Source organism: Perna viridis, chromosome 6 (assembly GCF_037379345.1).
Source record: "Perna viridis isolate PV_CMFRI_1.1 ecotype Kerala chromosome 6, ASM3737934v1, whole genome shotgun sequence".
Taxonomy (NCBI): Eukaryota; Metazoa; Mollusca; class Bivalvia; order Mytilida; family Mytilidae; genus Perna; species Perna viridis.
This window is the reverse complement of record NC_142450.1, coordinates 48852376-48863437: the sequence shown is the minus strand read 5'-3', so window position 1 is coordinate 48863437 and position 11062 is coordinate 48852376. Positions and strand designations below refer to the sequence as shown.

General features: G+C 32.0%; 1 long non-coding RNA gene across 1 annotated transcript; it reads right to left on the bottom strand.

Moving 5' to 3' along the window:
• Window positions 1–7274: 7274 nt before the first annotated feature.
• LOC148615384 (uncharacterized) lies at window positions 7275–9368 on the bottom strand. The gene is made up of 2 exons (XR_015923874.1): window positions 9135–9368; window positions 7275–8009 (listed from the first exon to the last, which is right to left on the bottom strand). It is a non-coding gene; the product is annotated as an uncharacterized LOC148615384 (long non-coding RNA).
• Window positions 9369–11062: the final 1694 nt, after the last annotated feature.

Here is an 11062-nt window from a genome sequence, read left to right as displayed (position 1 = left end):
GCCGGTTTAATAATAGGGTAACAGGCCTTGATAATAAGAATGTGTTATAGAAGGTCACCAAGAACGCGCATGACATCAACAGATTTCAAGAGGATTTAACGCAAATTGTTAAGATCGTATCTAATATTACTCTCCTGTGATGATGCACTTAAATTAGATATGGAAAATCCAGTTTTTGTTTCTTTTCTAAATGACATACAATTGGAAATTTTATTGTAGAATGAGTGAATTTTACCTGGATGTTTTTGATGCATTAAGCATACAGGATCAACAATAAATCGTATATCCTATAAATTTTTCTACAGAGCTGAGAAGTTATCAAAATTACTGGTTATACATGTTAATACGTTATCCTTAATCAGTTACACAATAAAATAAACAAAGGGTTTAACAACCAAGAAAAATAAAATTTCTTAAGGTTATCCGAGTAATAGAATACATGCAGAGAGAACTATTTGTCTTACATTCATTTTTTCTGAAACTAATGCCGACGAAAATAACTGTAAACAGGTAAAAAGGTATGTATCATCTGATGGAGCACATGAAATATTGAGAAGAAGTCACTTGTAAACACAATTTGACGTTGAAATATATGTAAGGAATTCGAAAAGGAGCAGTTCATTCAATTACATGTATCGCATAATATGTAAATAAACCTCACTTTAATCATCAAATAAATAATTTAAAACGTTTGCATTGTTCCGCGTTTATATTTTCAACAGTACTCTCTATATCTGAACGTAAGGCAGGTTAAGCCATTATGATTTTAAAGACACACACCTTGATGCATTACGATCAAATTTGCAATAAATAATTATCATATAAAAATGTTAAAGTGTAATGTATGTTTATTATATAGAACACCGTGATTTATCAAATGTCTCATGTGTTATTAATTTCACAAACTGACATGAGAAATAAATTCTGCTCTCTTAGATTTCTCCCGCCAAAGAATCACAGCACAAATATCAATCTACCGATCACAAAACTTTAAAATAAAAATCATAGAAACAAAAATAATAATAAAAAAAACCAAACAAACAACATAAATATGTTGAAAAGAGCTATATATTGCGGTGAAATCTATAACTGTCATTTATCTAGATAGATTTGTATTTTAGGTTAAAATCAAGAACAAATATGCATGAAATCAAATGTTGTTAGTTAGATAAATGATGACCTGTCCCAGAACTTTAAAAATAAATATAGTTCTCGTTCCAAGAACTTTTTATTTTTGAGTAATAGTTTATATAACGTAAAAAGACCATTCAACATATCCAAGGACGGGGTAGCACAATGTAAGTAGATTACATAATATTTAAGATAAACTTGACAAAAAAAAAAACAAAACAAAGTAATAAAATAAAAGTCTAAATGAACCTTCTTTAATACCAACTAGTTAAAGAAACATGTATACCTGCATTTCTTTAACCGATTTCAAATTATGTCCTTGTAAAAAATACGTTATCTATTTAGCAATTCAATTTATTATTCCGCGCAGGTAAACTGTACAACACTCATTTAATATTTGCTGAATATAAATAAAAATCCAATCATTTTTATGAACTGAAAAAAATATCATATGTTAAAGGTCGGTCAGATATGGTACTGTATTTCAAAGCTTTCATTTTCCAAGCAGTGCACTGTTATTTTCTTAAAAGGCATTTGGAATAAAAATAAAGAAAACTGTTCAACATCCCTTCAACACCCCGATGTAGCAAAAACACTGTCTACTATACATGACAACTATGTTGTCGTACCAGCAGATAAAGCCCAAAACAACATTATTTTTGTCTGCAAAACGTTTTACATTCAATGTTTATTATCAGAGATAGACGTAAAAAATAATAGTAGTGGTAAGACCTATACTGCTACCACACTCTCCAAAGAAGAGATTGTGAAAAACCATAAATCTGTGCTATACTCTTTTGGTCTCTCTACCAAGGACGATGATTGTGATTTACCATCTATGTACTGGATCCCTAAACTCCAGAAGAATCCATACAAACAACGTTTCATAGCTGGATCTGCAAAATGTACCACCAAACCTCTTTCAAAACTATTAACTTCTATACTCACAACTGTCAAAAAGTGTCTGCAGTCCTACCACAACACTTGTTACTCCCGTATTGGTATTAATTCAATGTGGATCCTGAAAAATTCGAAAAATCTTTTGGAAACAATTAGTTCAAGACTATTATCTGAATATAATATCATTAAAACCTATGATTTTTCAACACTGTATACTTCTTTTCCCCATACTCAGTTAAAATCCCGACTTAAAAACATTATACATCGTTGTTTTTTCCAAAGAGATGGTACACCTAGATACAAATAAATAGTTCTTGGTAGAGATTTCTAATACTTTGTAAGAAATAATTCCAAATCATCTTCAAAATATACAGAGGAAGATGTTTACAAAATGCTGGAATTTTTAATCGACAACATATTTGTCCAGTGTGGTGGACGTGTTTTTCAACAAACGGTCGGCATTCCAATGGGAACAAATTGTGATCCTGTACTTGCTGACCTATTCCTTCACTCTTATGAGGCTGACTTTATAGCTGATCTGATCAAAAAGAAATAATATCGTTTGGTTAGATCCTTCAATCTCAGTTTCCGCTATCTAGATGACGTATTATCTTTAAACAATCCTAATTTCGGGGATTTGATACATCGCATCTACCCAAAAGAACTTAAGATAACGGTTACTACAAACACTGTGAAGTCAGCCTCATATCTTGACCTACACTTAGAAATCCATAGTAAAGGAAAAATATTGACCAAACTTTACGACAAAGTGATGACTTTTCATTCAGAATTGTCAACTTTCCTTTCATATGTGGCAACATCCCTTCACCACCTGCGTACGGAGTGTTCATATCACAACGCATACGTTATGCCAGAGCTTGCCGAAACTACGCAGACTTCTTGTATTGCACTAGAACTCTAACAAATAAGCTTCTGGAACAGGGTTATGTTGCTACAAGATTGAAGTCATCACTACAGAAGTTTTATGGTCGTCATAATGAACTCGTGGATCGTTTTCCTTTCCTCGGTTGTCTACCCCGGACTTGACTTTTTATGAGCAACTCGTTTGGTGTTTCTAGAAAAGCAGAGGACGCTTACCCTACCGGTGCACCTGGTCCGTGTTCCAAGTTTTTAATGGAGTCCGAGTTGTTCATTTGCTTTTGTTACTTTGTATGTATGATTTTATTTATTTTATGTTCTTTGTTGTGTATGTCTGTTTTCCATGTCGGGTCTTTGCCCCTGGATTACATTCTTTTGATTACAGCTATAACCTTGGTTCCCTTGATTGCCCTTTCAAATTTGGTGTTGATATCCTGACAGATGAATAGGGAGGCGGGGATCATATGAAAATAAATTTTAGAAATGTGGGAAGAAAAAAACCCATTAAAAAACAATAAGGTTTTTCCCATCTAGGAAAAGACCTTAAATATATGACAGTAGTGAATCAGTTACGTCACAGTATATCGTTCGTTTTGATTTGCATCAACGAATTGTACGATGTCTATATTGTACTTAAACATGAATTGAACAAGACGCCGTTATTTTCTCTGTTGTACACTCACTGTATCATAATGTATTTCTGTATAGGGACAACAAACAATATTAGTTCATTTAGTGGCACTGACACAAATATCGAAACACAAAAACAATAAAGCATACCATTCAATGTATTTTCAGTTTTTCTTTTTTGCAGTACACTGTGATCAATAAAAGTAGTCAGTGAATTGTGAGCGTGGCAAATGTAAATAGTTGAATATATGTTTCATTATGCTCCTTATCCAATGGTTAACTGTATTTCATTATAAGCACAATAAATTTAATTATTGAGATATATTGATAATTCTTCTTTTCGTTATAACGAATTCACTCTTATCCCATGTAAGTGAGTTTGCTTACACTACCTACATGCACTACGGAGTCTATTTCACATTTTTAATAAGACCTTTAGCGAACATGAAGTATGTCGACTAAACAGAAATAATAGCTATTTAAAACGTAAGTAATAAGCATCAAATTCGAAAGATATAATAACGAATGGAGATAATATGGTTATCTAAGCACCCTCTGGGCGGGCGCATATGATCACATTGTGACCATTCGCGATTATCTAAGGAGCTCTTGGCGCATATAATCACATTGTGACCATTCGTGGTTATCGACAGACCTTTCGTTTTATTATTTGGACAAATTATTGTTTTATTTTTTAAGCTGACATTTCTTTTCTTTGATCGATATTTCTACTATTCGGTAACATACAAGTTTAAGTGTTAAGAATAGTGATTAAATAGAAGTGTCTGCAGAACCCAAAAAAAGCGATTATAGATGGTTCGATTTCAAACAGCATTTCAGTATATTTAAATATGATAGATCCCTTACAAGTAAATAAATACATGCAGATTTGTAAGCTATAATTGTAGTTGTTGTTTGTCTTATTATACAACTTCAAATAAAAAGGGAAAGAAGACAAATCACATGAATAAAATTAATAACGTAGTAATCATCTACAAATTAAATAGACTACAAACACACTATAATCCTGTCTTAAGTATGTTGAGAATTATCTTTTGATATAATGAAGACCTTAACAACCAATTTATTAAACAGAATGAACAAAACAACATCTCCTTGTCGTGAGTTTTTGTTTTATTGAGAAAGTATTGTTAATAAATGGTCCGAAATTGTTTAAGAACTGTTCAATCATATTTGCAACATAAAACATTGGATTCCAATGGGTTACAGATTTTAATTTTGAAATTAAATTAAATATTAATTCCACATGATTGCGTCATTTTCATATATAAGGCGGCTATTGCAAACCCAATGAGCATAGGACCAATTCAAACAAATCTATTTTCATGCATTGATCGTCACTGCATGGAAACAACAAAAATTGTAGTATCCAGAAACCAATTGTTGAACATATGCATAATCTTAAATTTACTCCCAATATTTCATCCAAGTTATAGATATGCATCAGTTCTGTTTTTTACTGATCCATTTAAATGTTTATATATATATATAAAAGTAAAATTATTTTTGAACATCGTTTTATAGCTCGCTGGACTTCAGTATGTATAATTTTACAGTTACAAGTTTTGAATAATTTTGAACAAATTTTATGTAACGTTATGTGACATTTTATGAGCAACTCGATGTGTTGAGGACGCTTACCCCACCGGTGCACCTTGTCTATGTTCTCAGTTTTTAGTTGAGTCGGAGTTGCTCGTTTATTTTTCTTCTTTGTATTTATATTATTTTTTGTGTGTGTCTATTTTCTTCTCTTTAATTTTGTAATGTATTCTTTTGATTACCGTTCGAACCATGGTTCCCATAGTTACTCTTTCATAGTGAATAAACCTGTAAGTAGGAAACCTTGAAATCCAAAAATAAACTTAAGATATTTTATCTTGCCTTTGTCACAATATGATAGATTGTTTTTGTCATACAAAAACCCAATGAATAACATTTTTTTTCTTAAATTCATTACACAGACCTTAATGTTTGCAGGCATGTGTGTAGAAACGTATCAATCTATATTCCTGTCTTCAAGAAGATAAGACAAACGCAAGCTTTAAACATAAGAAGATGTTTAATGCGTTTCGCTTATAATCACCTTTATCACTGACACTGCTATATCAGAGGTAACAAAGTATGGGTATATAAAAAACACGTGACACAACCCATTTAAGAAAAACCGAAAATATAATACAACCTTATTTTATTTCTATGCTTTCTTCTCTAATCCTAGTTTCAAAGGTTAAGTATCCAAAAATTAATAATTAATAAATAATTTGGTTTTATTTTCCTTTGATATGCTACGAATTAGTGTCTTTCATTGCTCATTTACTTTTGTTACCTTGTATGTATTATTTTGGTTGTTTTATGTTCTTCGTTGTGTTTGCCTATCTTCCATATCTGGTCTTTGTCCCTGGATTATATTCTTTTGATTTCCGCTAGAATCTTGTGTATCTTGATTACTCTTTAAATATTTAAATTTTTTTCTTTCAAATTCAACTGTAAAAGGACGGTGGATAGGTTCATATGTAGAAAACGCTTATCGTACTGGTACATATAGTCCATGTTTTTTTTTTTTTGAGTCCGAGCTGCTCATTTGCTTTTGTTTCTTTGTACATGTCATTTTGGTTATTTCATGTTCTTTGTGTGTGTCTCTTGTCCCTATCTGGTCTTTATCCTTGAATTTATGTTTTTTTTATTACTTCTGGAAACTTTGTTTCCTGGTTTGCTATATCACTAAAATATTTGTATAATTCTTTATTAAGCATCGTTCGGCAAAAACCTTTTTTGGTTTTCGTTTAAACCTTTAACTGAAACCAAATAATGTTTCTGAAAATTCTTTCAACTACAATACTGAAAACTTAAGATACGGGGTTTACACGTGGTATCTATAGAACCACATGCTCATGACATTTTTTTCCTATGCAAGTCTGTTCATCAGAAATTCCACTTATATAGTTAATAGCTTTATACCAGATCTGATCCAAAATAAGGAACATCGTTTCCACTATATAGATGACGTATTGTAGTTAAACAAACATAAGATTCAGGGATTTTATACATCGCAGCTCTACCCCAAAGAACTTGAGATAAAGCATTATACAGACACTATCAAGTCAGCCTCAATTCTAGACCTGCAGTTACAGATCGATGGTAAAGGAAAATTATTGGCCAAACTATACGACAAACGTGATGACGTTTTATTCAGAATTGGCAACTTTTCTTTCATCTGTGGCAACCTTCTGTACCTGTGTATGGAGTTCCTTTGATTTCTGCTTGAATCCTGGTTCCCTTAATTACTCTTTTAAACATATGTAGAACTTTGATGATACAGAATTGTTATCAGATAAAAGTAAAGCAGCGTCAAGGGAAACCATTAATATTGAAAAAATAACCTTTAAGACGATTTGAATTCCAAAATGCAATTTCAACCTGTAATATCATACAACATCAAGGTAAGAATATCCCTTTATCAATCCATGTGCATTTAGCATTGCATTTTGCGCCATGAGTATATAAGGTTATATAACTTTAATATCAATATCTATTATTTATTGCTTTAGGACTCATTGTATTTATTAAGATATTATGACTAAAGGTAATCTAAATCAACTTTAGAAAGACTCTTGAGCGAATAAAATGTTATTGTACAATAAAAAAGATAATGAAATGTAAAAAAAAACAAACGCATAACAGATATATGGTGCTGGACAAAGAACATACTCGAGTCAATCAAATAACTTCTTTTATATTTTTGATTTTTGAATGTTTATTCTTACAGTAACAAAAAATACAAGAGTGTCTTGTAATAATGTTAAACTTTTTATGTAAAAACAACACGAGCATCAATCCTCCCTCTTTATCACAGAGTTCATGTTATTCGGGTGTACGTTGAATTTACATCGGGTCCGCTGTAGAACGATTGTGTAATTGCCATCATATTACGAGCAAATGCCTTTATCACAGAATGAGGATTCTGAATTCGTACCGAAAAACTAAAACCTGGACGAGCATTTATTTTATCTTTCATGTTCAAAATACCACTTGATCCATTTTGAAATACGTCTGCCTTACATTTGTTACGTCCATCGCTTAAGACAATACATACAGCACCAATTGCATCACGTTGCATTTTCTTGACATCAAAGTGAAGAACAAGTCTGATTGAAAGGATATTCGCCTCCTTGACGATGAATTTATTGTCACGCTGGTTATATTCTATAAATCGACTTGCAATCATATCCTTCCTCTGCCATATTATATGAGATTGAGTAAAATTTAGAAAGAAATGAGCTGTTGGTCCATCTGCTGGTAAAGGACGCTTTCTATTAAGTCCTTTTCTCTGTGGTGTATTATTATTAATTAGAAATACCAGTAGTCCAAGAACGATTCCAACAAACGCCACAACACCCAGTATGTATGCTCCATATCTGCACGGATTTACCATTTTTTAAATTCTATTTCTGAAATTAATGTATAATTACTGTCAAACTGGACTGAAGATATGACAGTTGTATAACCAGATCAGAACAAATACAAAACTAAAAGAATGAACTAAGGCAATAAGATTAACGAAAAAATCCTGGATTTTGCAATCATAATATCCTGATAAAAAGGCAGATGGCTGAGAAAATTGTTTACCGAAAGTTATAAGTAACAAACTTTTACAGAATTCATAAACACCACAGGTAGTCTTTGCCTGAAATGAAAACTAAATAACTGAATAACGGGAAAAACTGCTTTCTGTTCTTTCAGCATTTTAGCCTAAGACCAGGCCGAATACGTATCTATATCATATTATCGTATATGTATAGACTCCAAAATTTCATTCTAAAAATCATAGACACATCTCATTTACTTTTATTTACTTTTGTTGTGTTGTACGTATAATGTTGGTTATTTTATCACTTTGTTGTGCGTGTCTGTTTCCTATGTTTAGTCTTTGTCCCTGGACTGCGTTTTTTTTATTTCCGTCAATTTTCATTTTTGTACATTTCGACTTACATTTTACTAAAACCTACGGGAGTTAAATAAATTTCTAATATACATAGAGTAATGCAATATTTCAAAGATAAAAATATTACAGCCGCCATTAAGAAGCATATCGACTGTAATTTGTGGCAACATGAACCGAGAAGATGTATTTCAGTAGGCATAGTTTTCGTATTCTTTATAATACATAAAGTGATTTCGTTGCATTTTCAAGAAAAATAAAAGGGCACTTATTCCAAATTCGTAACTCATTTTAGGATTCACAGTCAGTCGGTCGTGTTAGTTTGTTTCCACTGTCCTTTCTTTTGCCTTCAATTTGATGGTTGTTGTAAATTAGAATACTTAGACTATGGCAATATAATTAATTCTCAACATCAGTATACCGGAGTTTCTAGTAGAAACACAATTGGCTAACCTTTCATATCTTTTGTTACAAAATGCATTTACAATGCGTAACATGTTATAGTTAACTTTAAAATGTGATACAATAATATTCAACATTTCATGCCTGCATGATATCTTAAAAAGTGGATTCCGTTTAACAGTCACGTCACAAATTAATAGAATGCAACTTTATATCTACAAAAAGTACTTACCAAAATTTGGATTCAAATTACAAAAGAGGTATCCCAATTCGCACGGCAGAGGATTCAGTCTAGCAAAGAACTGTTCTTAAAAGTAAACAAAAACCGTTCTTCTCTGTTTATTGCATCAAAACCAAACTTGATTCAATACTTTGTACGTGAGGGATACCAACAAAATTTTATAGATAAGGTGCTAAGTTCTTTTATTAAAATGATCTTTCTACGAATTGAAATTCCATGCGCAGCTTACAGTCGTAAAGCGTTAAACAATTCTTACTAGTCTAAAAATAATTTAATGCGGTTCGATAAGTAGACTTTAAATCGCTCTTACTTGGTAATATTGATATTTTGTGTTTTTTACATCATAAAATACGTTTATATGTTTTATTCAAATCTGCTCTTCAACTGGTGAAATCTCAGGTGTTAAAGTGTTTTTGGGGTTCGTCATTTTGGCAATATATTAAGGTAGGGTCTTAGTTATGCCACATCATTATGTCCATTATAATGCAACTATCCATATTTCGGTGGCCGTTATGATATCCAAAACCACAGCTTGAGCTTGAATCGTAACACCGAATATTGATATTAGTTGATTGTGAACTACACCAAAACATAATACATTTAAATGCTTTTTTATCATCAAAACGACAAATGTTCATATTTTCAGCTTGATATATCAAATTATTTTTTGCATTAACGGTGTCAACTGTAAACCCTAAACAACCGATGAATGACGGTCAGGATCGATGAATTTGTGATACCTTAAAGTAGACACATGAAATAAAAACACTGCACGAGACTATTTAATCACATAGGGACTTCATTTATCTTTTAACACCTGGTCGAGCGGAATGGAAATTCATCAAAAATGGGAGAAAAGCATTTTATGTCATGTCACAAGCAGGAAATATTGTAATGTCTAGACTGTAGAAGTGGGTTTAATGTCGATCGGTGACTTGGTGATTCGATTTGTAATATGCACGCAATATACAGTGTGTATAGCCTACAGCAGCATTTGCTGAATCTTTGACCCAGCAAAATACTGTTTTGAATAAAATCAACACTTTCCAGTGCATGTTAGACAGATATTGGTGCATGCCAGTCTATTGATGAGAAATTTCCAAGGCTGAAAAAAATAATGTCATGTTTCCGAGCACTATTCTAAAATTTTGTAGGGTCGGTAGGTAGGAATTTTTAATTTCATTTAATATTTTTGAAGTGAAAAGATACAATGAAAACCAAATATGCAAAGACTAAACATGTAATAGACTTAGTCCACAGCTTAATCCCTGTTGGGATTCGGCTCATGAGTATTTTTTTTGTTTTGACGGAGATGGTAAAAACAAAAAAAATATCTCAAGTGCCGAATTCCAAAAAGGGATTATCCACGACCAAGAGCACACTCATGGTATGTGTGTTTTCATTTTTTTTTCTTTTTTTCTGAAAGACAATCAGCAGAATATTTACGTATTTTTTCTCTTCACAATTTCAAATAAAAACTTATGAGTAGGGGGTCTGAAGGAGGGTCAGTAGGTTGACCGGAAACATTTTTTAAGCCTAAACGGATAGTATATTTATTACTCCATTATTGCTAGAGATTGTCTGGCAAGCTTTTTTCTGACTTGGCTTGGCGAATGAAAGAACAGACTTCCAACCTTTTACACAAACTGTCTATATATATAAAGATTCTAAAAAAAAAAAAACGTTAATGTTGTGAAATACGAAATGTACATACGCGTTATGTTGATTTTGAAACGAAATGATACTGGCAGTGCCTCTTGATATATTTTGTACAGCTGCAAAACAAGTATACAGTTTTTGTCCAGGGAAACATTTTTTCAGGCTACACATGTATGTGACTATTTAGAATTAGATAAATTATTTGATACAAGATTTAGTTGAAAAACTGATTTTGTGTTAATTGTGGGCAGTACCGACTG